This window comes from Monodon monoceros, unplaced genomic scaffold (genome assembly GCF_005190385.1).
Source record: "Monodon monoceros isolate NGI ecotype Baffin Bay Population unplaced genomic scaffold, NGI_Narwhal_1 Super_Scaffold_5, whole genome shotgun sequence".
NCBI lineage: Eukaryota > Metazoa > Chordata > Mammalia > Artiodactyla > Monodontidae > Monodon > Monodon monoceros.
Window position 1 is genome coordinate 4628786 of NW_021703782.1, and position 22337 is coordinate 4651122.

The 22337-nt window shown below is 37.1% G+C and overlaps 1 protein-coding gene across 1 annotated transcript in view; it reads left to right on the forward strand.

Annotated features, from left to right (window-relative positions):
* GALNTL6 (polypeptide N-acetylgalactosaminyltransferase like 6) overlaps positions 1-22337 on the forward strand; it is a 1140136-nt gene that overhangs the window by 278991 nt on the left and 838808 nt on the right. The gene's annotated exons all lie outside the window — the stretch shown is intronic.

The following is a 22337-nucleotide window of genomic DNA, read 5'->3' on the forward strand; positions in this document are numbered from 1 at the left end:
AGGTTAGATTGTTTATTTGAGACTTTTCTAGTTTCAAGAGATACACCTGTATTGTTGTAAAATTCCCTCCTATAACTGTTTTTGTTGTATCTATAGATTTTGGAATGTTGTTTCCATTTTCATTTATCTCCTAGTATTTTTTATTTCCTCTTTGCTTTCTTCAGTGACTCACTGGTTAATAGCTTGTTGGTTAGAATCCACATTTCTGTTGTTTTTTTTTTTTTCTTTTGGTTGGTATCTAGTCTCATACAGTTGTGATCAGAAAAGACACAGTTTCAATCTTCTTAAATTTATTGAGAGTTTTTTGTGACCTAGCAGGTAATTTATCCTGAAGAATATTCCATGTGCACTTGAAAAAATGTGTATTCTGCTGTTTCAGGGTGGAATATTTTGTGTAAATCTATTAAGTCCGTCTGTTTTAATAAGTTTTTCAAGACCAATGTTTCCTTATTGATTTTCTGTCAGGATGATGTCCATTGATTTAAGTGGACTGATAAATTGCCCTGCTATTTTGTTACTGTCAGTTTCTTCCTTCATGTCTGTTAACACTTGCTTTATGTATTTAGTTGCTTCTGTGTTGGATGCATATATATTTACAGGTTAGGGAACTTTTCAGCTATTACTTCTTCAAATAAATTCTCTGCCCCTTTCTCTGTCTCTTCTCCTTATGGAACTCCTTAATGTTCGAGAAGTTCCTAAACTCTCCTTCTTTTTTAAAACTTCTCTTTCTGTTCAGCTGGTTCATTCCTTTGTATTGTTCAGTCTACTCTTGTCCAGTTCCCTCTAGCGCATTTTTCATTTCAGTTATTATATTCTTCAGCTCTGATTTGTTTTAATATGTTTTCTAACACTTTTATGAGGTTCTCACTGGATTCATCCGTTCCTCTCCTGAGTTTGATGAGCATGTTTATGATCATTACCTTAAACTCCTTATCAGGTAGGTCGCTTATCTCCATTTTGTTTGATTCTTTTTCTGAAGTTTTGTCTTGTTCCTTTGTTCAGAACATATTTCTCTGTCCTGTCTCCTCATTTTGCCCAATTCTGTGAGTTTATTTCTGTGTATGTGGTAGGTCCATTAAGAGTCCTCATCTTGGATAAGTGGCCTTATGTAGATGTCATATGGGGCCCAGAAGCGTGTTACCTTCTGGCCAAGAGTTATGTTCTCCAGGGGTACCCCCTTGGTGGCTTAATGCACCCTTTTGTGGCAGAGATGATTACTGCAAGTGCTTTGGTAGGTGGCTCTGGCCCCAGGACGGCTGGATGTGAGGCCCTGCCTCATGCAAACGCTGTGTGTATGCTCATGTTTGGGGCAGGCCCCCCAGCATGGCTGGCTGCGAGGCCCAACGGTGTGCAGCTACTGAGGTTGTGCTGGTGGGTGGGGTGGGCTTTTCACGCAGTTGGTTCTGAGGCCCAGAACCACACGACTGCTGAAGGGGTGCTGATGGGCAAGGCAGGCTCCTGCATGGCTGTTTGTGAAGCCCAGTGGTACAAAACTGCTGCACATGCATTGCGGGGCAAGGCAGACCTCCCAGCACCAAGAGGCTACAGGGAAGATTCCAACATGGTGCCGACCAGTGTGGGGGTCGGTACAGGAGAACAAGATCATCAATCTGGCCGCCTCTAATGTTTCAGGAGGCTCTTCAAGGTCGGCAAGTACCTTTCAAACCACTGCTTCTGCCCTGGGACTTGGAGCATGTAAGATCTTTCACACGCCCTTTAAGAAGGATGTGTCAGTTTCCTACAGCCCTCCAGCTCTCCTGAAGAGCCCTTGGTTTCCACTGCCAGACCTTTTGGTGGCTCATTTTTCTTGTACAGAACCCCCAGGCTGGTGTCAGGTTCAGACCCCTTGCCCCTCAAGGAGATCCTCCGGGGTTGTGATATCCCATCCTCTGGTGGATTGCCTTCCCAGGGGTGTGGGTTCTGACTAGACCCCATCTCCGCTTCCTCTACCCTTCTTGTCGTGGTTCCTTTATATCTTTAGTTGTGGAAAATCTCTTCTTCTGGTCTTCAGGTTGTTCTCAGAGATTGTTGCTCTGTAAGTAGCTGTAGTTTTGGTGTGCTTGGGGAAGGAGGTGAGCACAGGGTCTTCCTGCTCCACTATCTTGATCCTATCTCTCTCCAAAAGGAATTTAATATATTTTTTAAAAATGTTAACTAGGTATGGAATAATTGAAAAAGTTTAAAAAAAAAAAAAGGAACACGAAGACATCATGAAGTTAGTACCTACAGGAAGTAGCTACCATTCCTAGTGGTGGTGAGACAAGGAGAAGAGGTTGGCATTATTGCACCGTAGAAGGTTGGCAGAGAGGTCCTGTGCGGCTAGGACTCTGAGCTCTGAAAAGGCTGGTGGTGGTGTCCCTGAACTCCAAGGAAGAGCCTGGACATAAGACCCACACCTTGGGAAAGAAAAGGCTTACTTGCTCACGTGGGTGTTGCTAAGGGCTCAGCATGCAGGGCTGAAAAAAGTTTTGCGAACTCAGATCAACTTCTGTTACTGGAACAAACTGCCTCTGATAGGGCGAAGCTCCATCTGTTACTAGGAGCAGGACCCAGTGAAAAGAACTGGATGCAAAATCACAAATAGGAAGCAGAAAAGAGAGAGTGGACACATCCTCCTCTAGACTTGCAGCATGCCTTCACCTTCCGTCCTGGCAATCACACAAGGAGTCACCTGGCAAAGGGGACAAGTGATGCGCAGAGTCCCAGCCATGGCATCACAAACAGGAGTCCTGGGTTCCTTAAAGTGAAGCTGGAAAAGTTGCATCAAGTTGGCATCCTTGAGAAGCTATACTTCGAGTGAAAGGATAGACTAGGAAAACAAACTGCTTCTCACTAGTAAAGTGAAACAACAAGGAAACTTTTTGTTTGTTTATTTGGGAGATTTGATTTTGAGAGGGGAAGAGATAACAAATCATTTTCCCTGAGTATGTGTGTATATATATATATATATATATATATATATATAGATATAGATATATATAAAATCTCCACAGGTCTGTACCCCACATAGCACAGAAGTTCACATTTGAATGAGAAAAAGAGCCAGTTACCCTAACCAGAAACAAAACAAAACACACACACAAAACAACAACAACGACAACCAATCTACCAAGCTGAAAGAAATGAAGTGAAAACTTCTTCTTGGAGAGATTAACAGAAACAAATATAAAGCCAATATGAAGAAAAATGTCCTCAGTTGCATCAAATGTATTCTTATAAATAAAGTCATTTTTATGGTGAACTCAATATAATAAAGTCACATGAAAAAATAATTCAGTATGAAATAAGATCAGCAGAAATGATACGTAGCAGGAAAAAAACCTCAAGATTTTCAGATAAAAAATGATCTGATATAGACTATAGAATAAATATTTAAGACAATTATAGACTTATAAACAAAATAAAATCATATATCATCAGTTAGATCTGAGAATTGAGTCAAAAAATAATGCTCTTAGACATTAAAAATCAACAGATGTAAACTGCCGTTAAAATTTTGCCAAGGAGAGAATTCATGAATGGAAGATGAATCTAAGGATTTATCTTAGATTAAAGTTACTTAGCTTGAAGTTTAGTCAGCTTAAAGATATGTAAAATATGAATGTATGAAAGTAAACTATGAAAGTAAAATTAAAGAATATACATTGTATAATCCAAGATACATTTAATACAGTTTTCATAAGGGGAGAATAGCGAGAATTGTAGCAAAGCTATATTTCAAGTGATAATGGCTGATAATAAGTGATACTGTTGCTCAAGTTCAGAAAGCACTTTGTGTCGAGTGTGATAATAATGCTAATCTCCACATTTAGTACATTTTGTAGAAGGGAAAACTCCAAAGTAAAAACATCAACTAAAAAACATACTGCCAGATACTGACATGTCATAACATTTCAAATATGGCTTATAAATATGGAATTCTTGATGATTTTAAATTTAACACCATTATTTTATTCCATGATTTAGGCCGAGAATATTTCTTAGTTTTCCAGTTACTCTTTAGGAAGATAACTAAGAATGTTTCTCTTTTTCTTAATGGTATCACCTATATAATTTAAAGTTGAAAATAATTGTAATTGGTAAATATATAAAAATAAATTACACATAGAAGCAAGATCTATGATGCATTTGTTTCTAATTGGAAAATATTTCCTCTCTACAGTGAACTTTTTAAATAATCAAAAGTAACTTAGAAAATATTTTAAAAATTACACAGTTAGCAAGCTGTTATTTGAGCCTATGAATTCAAAATATATTTGTAAATAGTGCTATGTATTCTTAGAGACTGTAGGTTTTAAAATAAACTGAATCACATGCCATTATGAACATCAAAAGCATAGCAATTTTATAGAAGAGAAGTAGAAACTATGAAATAAATGTAGTTAGTTCCCTTTGTCTAAAACAAACCATTCCCGAAGAGAAAGATAATGAAATTTAGAAAACTATGTAAGGCATTGGCTCCATAAAGAGATGTTTTATTATGTATTCGCATAAATGTAACACATGTGAATATTCTGACACTGTCTTTGTATATCTGTATAGTATCTATTCCCTTCCATGGGTTACCTTTAATATTTTACATTGAAATTATGTTGCTTATTTTTCTTGAGTTGATTTTTATTTGTTTATTCGATCAAGTGTTATATTTCATTACAGAAACAAAAATTTTAAGTAGACTTTGGGATTTTTGTCAAAGAAGACTTAATTTTTGAGAAAATATGACTAAGCATTGAGGTATCATTTCAAAAAAAACAAGAATCTCTTCCTTTGTGTGAAGAATTGTGTCTGGTATAGTAAATGACTGAACGGATTACGTGGAAATATGAGGACTGTATTTAAAGTACAAGAACTGGTATTTGCTTATGATTCAGTTCAGTTAAAATTGTTCCCTCCTATTCCATTGTGCCTTTCCTAATATGGTTCTGTATTACAGCAGAACATTGTTTTAAGAACATTGCAGTATATGTTTAGTGTATTATTCTGGTTTGCAGAGTAAGGCGAGGTGGATAGTTTACTCAAATTTGAGATAGACTGATACAAAATAAATTTTACAGACACCTGGTATAAATGTGATATATCCATTAACCATCTAACTGTTCCTCTCTGTCTGGGATAGTACAACCATGTTCGTTGTTTCAGCTATTGTATGTAAAGTCTTTTGAGGCCTGACTATTTCTCACCAAGCCTCCGGAGAAACAGCCCAAGGGATCTGTTAGGGTTCATGATTTCAGTGGCAGAATGACCACTTCCACCTGGGGTATATGTGTCTTCTCCACAGCTTTCAAATCTGCTAGCTTTTTCCTTGAATGCTTCTTAAGAGTCAGGGCCTGACCTGGTGTCTGGCAAATAGTAGACAGTAAGTGCCAGTATTCTCTTACTCCAGGGTTCCTTCAGTTATCAATAAGGCTTACCTCCTCATCTCTTTATTACTTAAACAGTATTTTATCAGAACTCCATGCTTTCATTCACCCATTTCCTTTGGCATTGATGATCCATTGGTCTTACAAGTTCCATATCAAATTGCAATAGGTAAGTTGCTCAGCTGGGTATTAAGGCCACTTATATATGCATATCAAATAAATAATATAGGTATATTAAGACCACCTTATACATGAAAAGCTGCTCAACATCGTTAATCATCAGAGAAATGCAAATCAAAACCACAATGAGATATCACCTCACACACGCATCGAATGGCTGTCATCAAAAAGACAAGAGAGGGCTTCCCTGGTGGCGCAGTGGTTGGGAGTCCTCCTGTCGATGCGGGGGACACGGGTTCGTGCCCCGGTCCGGGAGGGTCCCACATGCCGCGGACCGGCTGGGCCCGTGAGCCATGGCCGCTGAGCCTGCGCATCCGGAGCCTGTGCTCCGCAGAGGGAGAGGCCACAACAGTGAGAGGCCCACGTACCGCAAAATAAATAAATAAATAAATTAATTAATTAAAAAAGAAAAAGACAAGAGATAACAAGTGTTGATGACGATGTGAAGAAGAGGGAACCCTCCCTCCTGTTGGTGGGAGTGTAAATTGATGCAGCCACTGTGGAAATTGGTATGGAGGTTCCTCAAGAAATTAAAAGTAGAACTACCATATGATCCAGCAATCCCACTTCTCAGTATATATCCAAAGGAAATAAAAACAGGATCCATATCTACACTCCCATGTTCATTTCACCATTATTCATGGTAGTCAAGATATGGAAACAGCCGAAGTATCCATCAATGGATAAATGGATAAAGAAGATGCAGTATATGTGGAATGTAATATTATTCAGCCATGAAAGAAGAACACCCTGCCTTAGCTTGAGGGTATTATGCTAAGTAATATAAGTCAGGCAAAGAAAGACAAATGCTATGATATCACTTATGTGTGGAATCTAAAAATGCTGAACTCATAGAAACAGAGATTAGAATGGTGGTGACCAGGGGCTGGGGAAGGAGAATGGGGAGAAGTTGGTCAAAAAGCACAAACTGTCAGTTATGAGTGAGTTCTGGGGACCTAATGTATAGCATGGTGAATGTAGTTAAGAATACTCTATGATATACTAGAAAGTTGCTGAGAGAGTAGATAGATCTTAAATGTTCTGACCATGACAAAAAAATGGAAATTATGTGACATGGTGGAGGTCATAGCTAATGCTAGGGTGGTAATGATTTTGTAATATAGGAGTGTGCCGAGTTGCACTCAAATTTACACACTATTATATGTCTGTTATATCTCAATAACGCCGAAAAGAAAGAGGCCACCGTATATCCACTCTATTCACCCTGCCCTCCTAGTTTTGGACAGGTTTCTGCATCGTTTTGTGTCTCTGCTCCCAGCTTTTATTCACACTGGGACAGTCCATCTGCTCTTTGCCTCTGCCCTCCAAGCTGTTCGTGACTGTTAGACGTCACAGCCTCCTATATTTTTACCATGGAATCTCGGATTTCATTTATGTAACGTTGCATGTGTATTTAGTTGTCGCTTCTTTTATTTTACTATGTTGTCTTTCAGACCAGACGATAAATGCCTTGGAAGGAGAGACTGTGTACACTTCTGATGCCTCTCCAGAGCACTGGCTGCTACCCTGTTCATTGTGCACACAACGTGCTTAAATTTATGTTGATTTAATACAGATCAGCCACATAAACATAAAATGAGGTGTTACGTTTGATAGATAAGTGCTGCTTATCTCCTGGCAAAGAATCCGTGGGATAGCTTTCCAGTCTTGTAAAGCAAACCTCTTATAAAATAATATACATCATTCTTGAGAGTATTAATTGAGCTCTTAAATTTTTCTTTTGACATGGGTGGAAAAGGGAAAACAAAAGATGCTTCTCAGGGAAAAATCCAGAAATTTTGGAACAGATATTTTATTTTGATCCTAATGCATGCAAGATTAACTCACCCATCTGGTTATAGAAAAATACAAGCAATGTCTTAATTAAGTTTGAATTTCGAGATATGCTGGATTTACTTATCCCTGACAGCCTGTGCGTTGCTAAATGTTGATATCTCATTCCCTTGACTGTGATTAAATTTTCCCTTAAATCAGTGATATACTTTGGAAAGCAACCAATTCAATCATATCATTATTTAACACATGAATATTTAATTTCCAAAGTGATTAAGAAGGCATTTTGTTTCTGCCACCAAACAATCATCTCTGCCAATAGTAGTTAAACTGAGATCAGAAATACTTTAAGCTTCATGGTTGTCCATTTAGGTTCTTTTTCGTTTCCACCAATAGGCTTAATTCTCTGTAATTTCAGAGATGTTGAATTTGTGGTGTGATTGTGTGCATGTGTGTGCACGTACACTTAAAGGCATGTTTTCCTTTCTCCCATGTCAGTTGCTAAAATATTTATGATTATTTCATGTTGAATTTGTCTTATAAACAAAGTCAAAAAGCTGTGTTGGTGCTTACTAGATATAAGCCATATTCTTCAGGTGGATTCTATTGAAACCTTTCAGTGTTGTTATGAATGCAGTAGTTAAAACAGCTGAACCTCTAAAAAAGTTGTTCCTATCTGAGATGTAAATAGAAAGACCTACTGTTATAAATTTATTGCTCATGTAAGATTGCCCTCTGATTTTTTTTTTTTTTTTTTTTTGCGGTACGCGGGCCTCTCACTGTTGTGGCCTCTCCCGTTGCGGAGCACAGGCTCCGGATGCGCAGGCTCAGCGGCCATGGCTCACGGGCCCAGCCGCTCCGCGGCATGTGGGATCCTCCCGGACCGGGGCACGAACCCGTGTCCCCTGCATCGGCAGGCGGACTCTCAACCACTGCGCCACCAGGGAAGCCCCAAGCCCTCTGATTCTTTAAGTATCATTTTTATTCCTAATCTTGTTTCAAAAATCACTTGGCAACACTAAAATATAGGAACCTTTCCTGCCTTTATGTATGAAGGTATATATGTCAGTACCCACTTAGTGTATTCTGTAATTCATCTAATTTTGCATATGTGTGATAGAAACCATTTACATGATTTCCCACTGAAAGTTACAAATGAAATGACTTAATTGAGAAATGCACTTTCAGGTGACTAATGAACTAAGCGAAAAACTAGCAGAACGTGTCATATTCTCTTAAATCTTCAGCAATTCTCATCTTTTCACTAGATTATTAGTTTAACACAGCAACACACACAAGTGATAAATCAGCCTGAACTCCAATTTGTCTCCTGTGAGTAGGTTGCTAATTTGGCAGTGGAGGTAAGATAATGAGGTCAGGAGCTTTGCTGAGAGGATCCCCAAAAGTGGGCCTAGGTGTATTAACATAAAACAGTCTATGCAGTTTCATATTTTGAGTTGTTCCATTTACATAGAAAATTACATTATTGAGAGTAACACACAGATTATTCATTGTCAGTTCATTTGAACACATTTACTGAAAGTCTGTGTTGGTTTAGAGCATGCCATGCTGTCAAGTGTTCTAGTGTCCAATGGAAAATAAAAAGGCAGGGAAAAGACATCGAGGTTTCACTCTCCTGTTGTTGAAAATACAGTGGATGGTCTGTGAATAAAAAGTCACCACACCTGCTACAGCCTGATTTGTATCTGGTGGGGCTGCAAACGAGTCTTCACAGCAAAGGCAAAACCTGGTTGGAGTGTTTGATTACTAGCACTTTTTTAGCCAAGGTTTTTTCAGCGAGAGAGAGGCAGCTATTCCAGTCTGTGGAATGAATGTGTTCAAAGTTACAGAACTACAGGGTGGCCGGCATATAAGAGAAACCACCAATTAAATATCCACAGTGACTATCGAGAAGTAGAGAGGAATATATTTGGGAAATGAATCAAAGATCACATCATAAATGATCTTACTTTCTACTAATGGATCCAGATTTTTCTGAGAGAAAATATAGAGACAGCAATTTTAAAGAAGGTAGTGACATTGTCAGTGTTGCTTGTAAGAAATAAATTTTTGACAGGTCTCGAAAATTGGTTAACTGAAAGAATGTGATCCAACCTAGGAGACCCGCCACATGGTAATCACATGTGATAATGATTCATCATATGGATTAAGAGAGTGACAGAGATCCCTGAGAGAATGAGCTGGGTTATAAATATACATTTCTGATTTATTGGTCTTCATGAATTATTGGATAAATTTAGGACATGAGCAAAAGAGAAGATTGTTTTAATAGAATGATTTCAACCTTTATACTAAACAACAGAGTGGACGAGGTTACCTTATCAAAGAAGAAATAGACGATTGGGAAGGGGTTTGAAAGTGACGGTGAATTAAGTTTTGGCCAGGCTGAATTTGAAATCTATGACATAGTTGAGAAAAGTTGTTAGTTTGGAAAATGGAGTCAGAGTGACCAGAAACAGGTTTCGACAACTGTGTGAGTTGAGATAGACTAACTGCTGTTAACCAATAGCCCGCATATTTCAGTGATGTATGTAAAACAGTAAAATTTATTTCCTGCTTATGCAACAGTGCAGCCAAAGTGCACCCCAACGCATGAAATAGGACTGAGATTTCTTCCATCTAGTGGCTTGTTCCTTTTCTAGGCTTTGGTAAAGGGAAGGGGGAAAATAACACAAATAGCATGTTGGAGGATCATGTTAGCTCACATCCGTGGTGAGAACTCAGTTACAGGGCCATGATGCACATCCACAAAGGATGCTGGGAAATGTAGTCCAGGTGGTGGCCAGTCCCCTACTAAAGAGTAAGGTCATCCTTGATGCGACCTCCACAGATTCCAATTTAGCAACTCCTGCTTCTCAACAGTCCCCTTAGTACCAGCCATGCTGAGAAGAAAATACAGATATTGAGGAGTTAAAGTAGTTAAAATATTTAGAACAGTTAAAATAATAAATATTTTAAACTGCACTTATCATTTTAATATATTAGTTTTTATTTTTAAGCAACTCCGTTTTCTGATTAACAAAACTTCCAGGCAATCTGTATTCTTGAAAATCAAATAAACTAATTGTGCAGAACTTAGGGTCTTTAAAATCCAGAGTCTCCAGCCCAGCATGCTGGACTAGATTCATCCTCAAGACACTGATAGCACATCCAGCTCTAAAAGAAAATCTGCACTTAAGAAAAAGGCCTACCATACAACACTTGCTCTTAACCTGAAATCAGATCAGTAAATTCTCCTCTACTAATTGAAGTCAGCAAATTCCCACTAATTTATAGCTGACATTCTTCAGTGTTTTTGACTTGCAATTATTTCACAGTTTCAGGTATGTAAGTGCTTTCTGGCATAGATTCTGCAAACATCAAGGTTTTCTCTGACAGTACATACATAAGGTCATTCCAGTGATATAAGTAATTTCAAAAGCAATTTAAAACACAATTTCTGTCTTCAAAGAGCAAATCATTTGCATGGAGAGATAACATGTCACAAAGTAGTAAAAATACAATAAGTCAATATGTGAGACAATTTAAGTCAATGACACTGGTCAGTGATATGCAAACTTTTTGATCAAGTACACTGCATACTAATACATTGACCACGCCTCCCCCATATACGGATTTATATTTACATAGCGTATCCATATAGTTTTAGACTGATGATGCTTGTTTTAAAAACAAATTTAAAAGGATGAAAGAAACTTGAGCATAATTAGATTTCTAAATGTTTTATTCTCTTTTCCAATGAATCATCTTTTGTAACCCCCCTGCCCGCCCCGTTACAAGTACACGGCCCAGCTTGAGGCCCACGCTATCAAAGAGGTTCCGGAAAAGGAGAACAAAGATCGATCGGCAAAACCTTTGTGAAGGGTTTATACAATCAATAAATAAGAGATGGTTTGTTAGGAGCAATGTAGGAAAACGTATAAGAAGAGAAAAGCGTTATCTTTTCAGCAGACTGAATCTGCTGGCCTGCTCATGTAGGTAATTTCATTAAAAAAAAAGGAAAAGAGGGCTTCCCTGGTGGCGCAGTGGTTGGGAGTCTGCCTGCCGATGCAGGGGACGCGGGTTCGTGCCCCGGTCCGGGAGGGTCCCGCGTGTGGCGGAGCAGCTGGGCCCCTGGACCATGGCCGCTGGGCCTGCACGTCCGGAGCCTGTGCTCCACGGCGGGAGAAGCCACAGCGGTGAGAGGCCCGCGTATCGCAAAAAAAAAAAAAAAAAAAAAAAAAAAAAGGGAAAGAAAGAAAATGCCTCTAGAGTCAGACAACCTGGTTTCTAATTCTGTGTTTTATTCTGTGACCTCATAAGATGGACCTAACTTTTCTAGGCATTAGTGGCCTTATATCTGAAACAGGGATATTAACAGTATCTCCCTTGTTGGATCTTTGAGAAAATTATGGGAAATGGCTCGTGTACATATATTAATTGTGCAAAAAACAGGTTTTGTTGTTGTTGTTAAAACTAGAATGATAGATTGAGGTGTGACTTGAACAGCCTGAAAAATCAATGTACAGAGCTTTTCATATCTCCTCAAAGCTTTTGGGGTAGCATCAAAGGTACTGAGATTTTGTGTATAGAGAGGGGTGAGTAGAGAATTATAATTGTCGGTAAGGAAGCCAGTGGTATGACAGGTAGAAGTTTCGCTGCATTTGCAGTAATTGGACCACCTAGCACAAATGAAGAGTTAATTGAATAATTAGGTATCTAGAAAACTGTCAAATGAAAAATGACCAAGACAATTTACTGTCTTTTTATTGTTGGGTGAACATTCTATAGAATTAACGTAATACATATATACATACATACTTTTAAAATGTGAAGTCTTATGTTTAAAAGAAAACATTGAAAATTGTCTTACATAAAACCTGTGAGTTCAAAAGAAATACTTCCAATTGTATTCTCCCTCCGTCTCACATCTAAAAGGCACATCCTCTGAGCGTGGGAAGAATGTTAATTTGAATCTGGGCATGTTTATACATGTGTGAGAGAGAGAGATGTTGAAAACTAGCTTTAATTATATGCTTAAGTCATTGATTCTGTTTTTTCTTCAAAAGTTTTTATAAGATAGACATACCAATTTCTATTGTTAAAATGATGAAGCAACCACACTATCCTGCTTTAAGTAGGAAAGAATTTAAGTTCCTAATACATATACCTAGACTCCTGCAGAAGTTTCATGAAAGGATATTTCATTGAACACTGCAAGTGGGAGATAAATCTCATAGTTTAGGTTCATCCTTTTATAATTCAAATCTCACATCAGTGAAGTCAATGGATTCAATATTGCTCTTAATTGGTTAACTTGAAAATATTTGACAATTCAGACTGGCTATGGGGCTTTGTGTAATTGGTTCAAATGTAGGTCACACTGAAAAATTCCTTCCACTAAAACAAGAGAAAAAATGTAGGCGATTGGTCTTCTTTCTTCCTTTAGTTTTACATATAAGTCACTTGTTTGCTAGGTACCTCTGTTCAATGTTTTTTAAACTTTCCTGGACATGAGACTCCTCAGATATACAAAAATACAATCTGGCCTTTATAATCTCAGTGATCTCCTCCAGCCCCACATATTCATATCTGAATATTTGTTTCTCTCATGACCTTGAAAGTGGTCTACAAGTCAGAAAATTATTAAAATGTGTTTGTTTCAAAATGTGATGTTTCTAGAATAATTTGTATCAGATTTTATAGTAATACTTCTATTTAACTATTGGAAAGTTTGATTTAATTTGTTTTGTATATTGTGTTATTTCATAACTGTGAAGGAATACAATATGACCGCTTGAAATATGTGCATATATTTACACATGGTTCTTTATACAGAGATAGTACAAGGTAAATGATTGTGGAATGATTAAAATCATTTTTATAATATTTTAGTCCTTTCCACTAAACAAAGTATTTGCTAAAATAGCAATCATGAAAAGAAGTAGGGTCAAGCTATGGTTTTTAGTATACTAGACAACAAAACCCCGAAGCAATTAAATGTAAATAATCACTTTCTGAAAAAACAAAGTCTACTTTATTCCAACTTTTCCCATTGGCCAAGGAATTGCCTTTATTTTCTTTCTAGGATTGTCTAACTCCCACTTAATGCAAAGGGAATTTAACAGGCTGTGTTATCAGAAGTCTCCATTTGATCCAGTTAGATCTTTCATTCACAGAGAGTTTGTAGCTAGAAGTTTAGAAGCCAAGATTATTAAACTGGAGGTAGTAGTTCATATATGTCATTATTGAATATTATTATTTTTTATTATTGATACATATCAGGAATAACTACCTGTTACATCACCTGGAGAGATATTTGATTGCAATTATATTTTCTTCTTTATAACTTTGTAAAAGGAAGATTCTGATGCTGGGGGAAGAAAAGTATTTCAGTATTATTAAATTCTATTTTGAGGGCTTCCCTGGTGGCGCAGTGGTTGAGAGTCCGCCTGCCGATGCAGGGGACACGGGTTCGTGCCCCGGTCCGGGAAGATCCCACATGCCGCGGAGCGGCTGGCCGCTGAGCCTGCGCGTCCGGAGCCTGTGCTCTGCAGCGGGAGAGGCCACAACAGTGAGAGGCCCCAGTACCGTAAAAAAAAAAAAAAAAAAAAAAAAAAAATTCTATTTTGAGCCTATGTAGTATACTTTACAATCTAAATAACTTCCGGGGAAGTTTTATTTAAGAATACCATCAATGATATGGCCTATAAATTTAATCTCACAGAGGTATGTACAGTTGAAATACAGTACACTTCCTCAGTCGACACAAAAAATGACTGAAGGTTCCTTTACAGAGGTTTTGCCTGAGCCATACCATAACCTGTATTTAGGGAAGAAATCTGAAGAATAAAATTTAATGGACCTAAAAGGGGAAGATCTACAGAATGCAAGAGATATGACTTACATGTTGGTAAAAGATTAAAAAAAACCAACACAACAGATTAAAACAAAACAACACAACAGGCAAACGGATGAACAGTAGGTCAGAAAGCACCACGGGTTTACTGTGGTTTTAGATATTTGAGCTCTTTCTCTGATTTCCAACCTCCCAACCCCCCAGTTGGATGAGAATCTACTCCTCATTTGGATTGATTATAACTTTGTGCCATCTCAAGAGGAAAGAGGCAGGTGCAAGTTATGAAGGAATCTGGTCTCTGAAATCATGATGCCTTAGAATAGGAAAGCCAGTGATCGTGCAAAGACTTGAATTGTTTTCTGTAGGCTACCAAGTAGTAAGCCAGCCACATTTGGCACAGAGGAGGGATCACTGAAAGCCCTGGCAACTGGGAGAAAGCCAATTTGCAGTGATTTCGGGGGTGTTGCCATGAGCATGTATTCTGCTGCAGAGTCCTGATAAAGGTGATTACATATTTTCCGGTATTATGTTGATGAAATAGGTTCTAAAAGCATTTGAAATTATCTGCTGTAGCAGGACAAACCATTCTAAAGCCTCCCAAATGCCCTGAATTATGATTGGTTGACAAAGTTATGACTTTTCCAGTTCAGTTCTCTTTATATTCGATTTGTAAAATGAAGCATAAGGGTTTACTATAGAGATTATTGTGAATTACATAGACCCACGGGAATATTCAAATGAGTCTCTGAATACCTTTATCATACTTGATATTTTCAGTACTGTTTCAGTATTACTCCCTTTTGCATCCAGTTGGTTTGCTTTTCGTTTTACTGAGCCTCGTTAATCTAGTGCTTTTCTTAATTTTCCTTTTTTTCTTTTTTTGGCCAGATAGCTCAGAGTCAAATTTGGTGTTCAACTGTATTAATTAACTTAGATTGATTTTCTGTATTTTAAATGATCTGCTCTCTCTCTTGCTAGTTACCCTGTGTTATTTTATATTTAATTTCCATGTTGTCTCCAATTATTTATAATAAAACTTGAGAAATTAATTCTCTACTAAATGAATAATAAATAGTATCAACAAAACATTAGAAGGATAACATCATAGAAGGAACAGAAAAGTTAAATATCACTTACTGGCTGGATGAGTTCTAGGAATTGAAAAAGGCCAGTGTGATTGTAACTTCTTGGGCAGGTGAAGAAGGACACATCCTAAGTTTTGAAAGTCACACTGGGGCTAGACTATATGGGATCATGTAGGCAGTGGTAATTTGAATTTTATGATTGTTTACTTATGTCCTCTACAACGCTTTAAAGTCTTTACCTTTTAAAGGAAAAGAGGTATTAGAAATACTTAACTTTTTTATTGATTGATGGAAAAATAAAATTTCAAGCAAATGCATTTAACTTTACGTTGAAAATCTCTTAAAATAAATTGGCAAACACCTGGGTGTTTATAGAATTCCAGAATTTCAACAGAATGGTCAAAAAACCAGAGCTTAAACCAGTCAGGGCAGACATGGAATGATATCTCACAGTGAAGGAAAAAAAAATACTGCAGCCTAACCCAGAATTGTTACATGTAATTAAGATAATCACACTCCCAGGATTAAATCCTCTCTTTTCTAGACTATCATTGTTCAGATGTGAAATTGTCAAGGGTATAAGCTGGGAATTGAACAATCTGTCACACTGCTCTCTTCCCATGGGCCAGGAGGAATGAATCACACCTTCCAGGCAAATTTGAGAATTTCGATAAGTCTGTGTCTCCATAAGATCCAATTCTGTTCCTTTAGAATTAGCTTGTATCCACCTCATGAGAACCAACTTCCCCGTTCTGTCCACAAATAAGTTTTCATCCATTTTGTCAAAAGCTATTCCAATTTTTTTTTTTTTTTTAACGGTACGTGGGCCTCTCACTGCTACAGCTTCTCCCTTTGCGGAGCACAGGCTCTGGACGCCCAGGCTCAGCGGCCATAGCTCATGGGCCCAGCCGCTCCGTGGCATGTGGGATCCTCCCAGACCGGGGCACGAACCCGTGTCCCCTGCATCGGCAGGTGGACTCTCAACCACTGCGCCACCAGGGAAGCCCCTATTCCAGTTTTTTAAACCCATTTTGTTTTTATTCTGATTACTGAGAAACATTGCATGTCTTGATTATGATAATGCTGGCCTTTTGAATTGAATTTGCTGAAAATGTACATATTGTATAAATCTATTTTAGGTGTTCAACAGGTACGTATGGATATTGCTTAAGTAGTATTTTCTTATTACTTGTACTTTCTACCCAACTTGGAGAATACCTATACTTACCTATAGTGTGTTAGTGCTATTGTGTGTACTCTGAGGGTGTTTAGCACAAATTTCTGCCCTCACAATCCCAGCAAGCCTGTCCCAATTTAAGTGACAATGAGAGTAATCTCAGGGAATTTATTCCATGTCTTCATCTCTGAATATCTCCATACTTAAATTTATGTAGTCTTTCAACAGCTACATGTTGCAAGAAAAGAGGTCATGAACAATACCTTCAGGCTACATTTGGCCAAAATGAATTTATAAAACATAGTACTCTAGGGAACAGATGTATGGTACTTTTTAAGATGCCCAGAAATGTAGTATACTATTAAATTAATCTTTAGATAATACCAAGAAGCCTATCAGTCTACAAAACATCTTATTTATTTTAATTCACAAACACGTATATAGCATTTCCAATCAGTCATTATTCTAAGAACTTCATAAATATCAACTCAACCCGCATACAGCCCTGTAACATAGGTGTCACTGTTTTCTCCATTTTACAGATAAAAAAGCTGAACCGTAGAGAGGTTAAATAGTTTTCTCAAGGTCACAACGAGTAAGTGGTAGGTATTGGATTCAAGTCCAGGATCTATGCTCTCAACTCTGGGCTAGACTCACTAACTCTAATGCTGCATCTAGAGCCTGCCCTCAAGTTTTACGTTCATTCAGTAGACAGAACAGTTCATCTATAAAAGCAAGAAGGTGAATCAAGAGCAAAGGCCATCAGAGGTAAAAATCTGAACAGATGGAAGTCGATTTGACAGGAGATATGGGATAGATATGTCGTTTGTTTTCTGTCAAGGATCACTGATCCCCAGTATTGAAAAAAGAAGCAAAGGACTAACAGTGAAAGTGACTTTTAAATATTCTATGTCTTTATCAAAAGTATAAAAGAGATGCAGCCACCTCCTTTTAAAGTTATGAGAGGGTAAAGATACAGCAAGTGCTTCTGTCTTCTGTATCAATTATGTACCGTTTAGTGCAAACCTATTTGTAACTTTAATTTGATGAATCTTTGCCCTTTATGTAAATTAAATTAGCTTTAGGGAATCAAAGAAAAATGATCTTAGAGAGTATTACTTTGACACCATCCTGCTGAGACAGGATATGGGTAGAAATACCAGAGAGAGAGCAGGAAAGCCTCTCCAGTGTGTCTGGGTGGTAAGTGCTTAAGTGTCAGCCAAAACACACTTTCTGCTTCTCAGATTTTTTCCATCAATTTGAAGCAAGCAAGCACCATGTTAGCTGTTGGGAAACAGACATAAATTATACACAACCTGTTTCTTTCAAGTATCTCTCAGTCTAGTAGGGAAGGCAGACAAAATACAAAAATAACACTCCTTGTGCCATGTGATATAAATTCTATGGGCCAACCCATCACTTGCCAGATGATATTAGTACAGACTGAGTGAAAAACTTACCCTTGATTCATACTTTATTTTAATAAAGTTCACATGTACATATACACACCCATACACACACATGCACACAAATATACATATATACACACGCACACATACACACATACGCACATGCACAAACACACGCACACATATACACTCATACACACGCATTAGCATATACACACACCTGATATAAGGAAAGTATAAACAAAGCAAAGCTGTTACAAATAAAACTCCATTGATTTGCCAAAAGAACCATTGTAAATGAAGATAGATATTATTTATGATTTCCACTGACACATTTCCTAAATTTATTCCCCAGAAAAAGCAGAATGAAGGATGTTTTCTATAGTCCCCAGTGTAACATTGTTTTTACTTTTCATAATCTAAATTATACAGAAATAGTGTGATAAGGACTAATCCCTTTACATGCCCTGTATTTGTTTTTTTATTAATTTTTATTGGAGTCTAGTTGCTTTACAATGTTGTGTTAGTTTCTGCTGTACAGCAAAGTGAATCAGCCATACGTATACATCTATCCCCTCTTTTTTGGATTTCCTTTCCATTTAGGTCAGCACAGAGCACTGAGTAGAGTTCCCTGTGCTATACAGTAGGTTCTCGTTAGTTATCTATTTTATACATAGTAGTGTATATATGTCAATCCCAATCTCCCGATTTATCCCACCTCCCCTCCCCCCCTTTGTATCCATATGTTTGTTCTCTACATCTGTGTCTCTATTTCTGCTTTGCAGATAAGATCCTTTCTATTCCCTTTAAAAGAGCATGATTATAGATTAAACACATGGGTACAAAATCTAAAATCTCTTCTGTAACTGGGAACAGCGTAAGTGTGTGATCACATTGAGTACAAGTCATGCTGCATAATGTGAAGTTTTATGCAATCCGTAAGCGTTCACTTTCCCATCTTGCAAAGGTCTACATGCATGTCATAGTATATGATAAAGGATTTAATAAACATGAAAGTCACTGCTTCCTCCGTCATACTGCACTTGATTGCAATCAGCATGTTACAACCACAGTCTAATTACAAAACGTCGAATGTTTCATCAGCTCTTCTAGCTCAGTGCTGTGCTGCATCTGTGGTCGCTGGCCCATTGAACATAAATTTTAATCCCTTTTATGTTCAATTTGAATCTGAATTACACAGTTGATGCTAAACTATCCCCGAATTAAAACTCCCTTGAAGATAACTTGTCTGGCGAACTATTTTCAGGGACATGATTTCCCAAACTTTCCTTTCATCACTCATGCAAATGAGCAATACTTTTGCAAAACTTGTTCTGCTTACATTTCTAGAATTTTAATTCTGAAGTTTTAAAGAAACACAATAAAGGAGGTAACCATTAATTCATATTCCTTACTACTCTTGAGAACAATTATTTGAATGGACAAGAAATGGGATATCTAAGATAATGGATCTTGATATTTATTAACATAGGAGTCATTAGGTATTATGGAGAGTTTTCTTTTCCATCTCTTGTCTGTTTCTCCTACCTTCTCAGAGACAGTTATTTTCCTGAATTAGGTATATATGCATCCAATCCAATGTATCATTGATTTAGTCAACAAGTATTGATATTTATTTATTGGCTGTTTACTGAATGTTAGATATTGGAGAAATAGCAGGAAAATAAAGCCAAGTCAGTGTTCAGGGTGCTCTTAGTGAGTGTCCTATATCTACTGAAATAGTTGGTTAGTGAATGTTAGTATTTTCCTGGTATATTCTTTTTCTTTACTTGCACTTTTTTGGAGTAATTTTAAATTAAGTATATCTCCTATAAACAGTGTATGGGTTTTATGTTTAGATAAGAAATCTATTTGTTAATCGGTCTGTTTCTTTTAAAATGGAATTCTACTTCTAAATGTTTTTCATATTTAAATATTTGGATTTTAAAATGATATTTTAAGATTTTTATTTAATTTCTTTGTCTTTTGACTTCTTTTCATTAGTGTCCCTGTTAGGTTTTCCCCTATTCGTTTTTTTTCTTCTTCTCCTTCATCTGTGCCTACTGTAGTTTTGTGTTTTCTTTTTACCTTTTTGCACCATCCAAACTTAGAAGTTGATTGTTCCATTTCTACTATGGCAATGCTTGCTATTATAATTTTACAATGTGTACCGAAGAAGTCTAACATTATCGACATTTCTACCTGCCTCCAAAAGGTGCAAGGCCTTGGGCACTTCGTTGCTGTTTCCTCATGACCTTGCTCATGAGGGTTTTATCTAGTATTTTAGTTCCCCATTGTTTGGCTCACCATGAATTTATTTTTACAGTCAATATTTATTTAGACTTAACAACATATTTTCTTCATAGTGATTTGTTTCCTCAATTGGTATATCATTTTTATTATCTTCCACATAAGTTGTTTTCCTTGGGTCTCCCATATGCCTAAGGTTGGAAATGTATACCTATAGTAGTTTATACTTTGCCCTTTAGGGGACTTGGCATTTTATCTGTTGTGAATATTTGTTTTGTTAATTAATTTCCTCCAATTCCCTGTTTTACGGCAATAACCAAAGCAGTTCTGGATGAACCCCAGCTTTGCACTATTAGCTCATTTGTCCTTGGATACACGTGATTCCTCAGGACACTGGGATGCCTAGGATTTCTCCCATGACTGTAGGAGAACACAAGCCAGTAGATAGAGGGTTTCTGTTCCAAACATCAGGAGCTCCACTGCTCCCACAGTCACTGGGAGAATCTTGTTTTTGTTGTTTAACATTGTTCGCATTATCAGATTTCTAAAGTAGGGTGGTTGCTAGAAGGCTTCTGTCAATTCAAAATTTAATGGAATTTTTAGCGAAGTAAATGAAATAATGGTGCGTCTGGTTTAATGGCCCCTATAGTGGTGTTCTGTCAGATTTGCACATTGATAATTTACTAACTCTAACTTCCCATTTAGTTTCTGCTACCAGGTAACTGAAAACTTGGCTGAGTTAACCGGTGTTTCTGAGCACCAGTGTGTCCTCATCCATAAAATAAGAGTCTGAACTGGGTTGTCTCTATCTTAATCTGCAAGCTTTAAAATCCTAAGAGATTAAAATTGTATCTAAATCTTCAGGAAAAAAATGGAAGTGCTTTCCCAGTCTGATATATTTACAAAATCGTATGATAGAATTTCACATACAAGGGAGCTAGAGATCATCTTGTTCCAGCCTCTTCTTTAGTAGATGAATATAGTGAAGTTCTATGAAGTTAAGTAATCTGCTCAAAAGGCTTTACTGAAAAAGTCGGGCCTAGAATTCTATCTTTTCTAAATCTTAATATGATGATCTTTCCTTTGTACTGTTGTTTCCCATCTTAGACAAACTAAGTTGTTTCATAAATACGTATATGTTTATAGTTACCTACTCTGCAGATTTTACAGAGTGAAATTCCTTCTCACTCTAAAAACTTGGTATGTAATTTCTAGTCTGTATTAAATGGAACTCTAATACTCTGTGAGGCATTTCTTTAGCCAATTTAGGTCTTATGGAAATACTTATTTCTTAATATATGTGACATATATGTGTTTCTGAATTGAGCTCCTCAATCTTCTAATTTAGTCTCAACTATTTCTTAAAAGGCTGTATTTTATCCATCTAGAATCACAAAGAAAGTTAAGCGCATGTATCATCTTTCTCTTTCTGCTAAAACATGTTATTTCTGAGATCCCAATAATGAACAATATGTCAGTGGCTAAAGGGAATGATAGTGTCCTTTTAACCACTCCAACTCAATCGTGTCTTTTTAAAATTGTTTTTGCTTTTGTTTATACCTAAATGTGTATGACTTTTTCAGCATAAAACTTTTAAAATATGTCAGTTTCAGAAGAAGTGTGAACCATAGGAAAGCAAAAGGAAACCCAAAAAAGACAATAAAAAAACAACAACTTTAAGTCTATAGGTGAGCTATCTTTTCATAGGTATCAATTTACTTTGTACAAGGACTGACTATACATATATGTGAATTTGTGTGTGAGATGTATACGTCTATTCTTCCGTATACTTATTTTTTAAGTGGCAGCATGGTGAATGTACTGTTCAGAGCTAGTTTTTTTTAAAATTTTAATAATACCCTAAGACTGTTCCCCATCTCTGACCCATCACTTTATTACATATCCTATTGCTGTCTGTAATGGTCTGTACCTATTTTTTGTCTGTTGTCTATCTCATCCACGAGAATATATGTTCCATAAGAACAGGGACCCAGTGTGTCTTTCTTATTAACTGCAGGCAAATTGAGCCTCTCAATAAATATTTGTTACAATGAATAACATAACTGATGTATTAAGATAATTTGGTATTCATCCAGGTTTTACTTTATATTCATCAGGTTTAATATAAAGTAAAAAGGGAACTTTATTTTTAATAGATGAGCATATATTAGCCACAATCCATCCCCAAAAAAATGATCCCTGGTTTTGCTTATATGGAGTTCT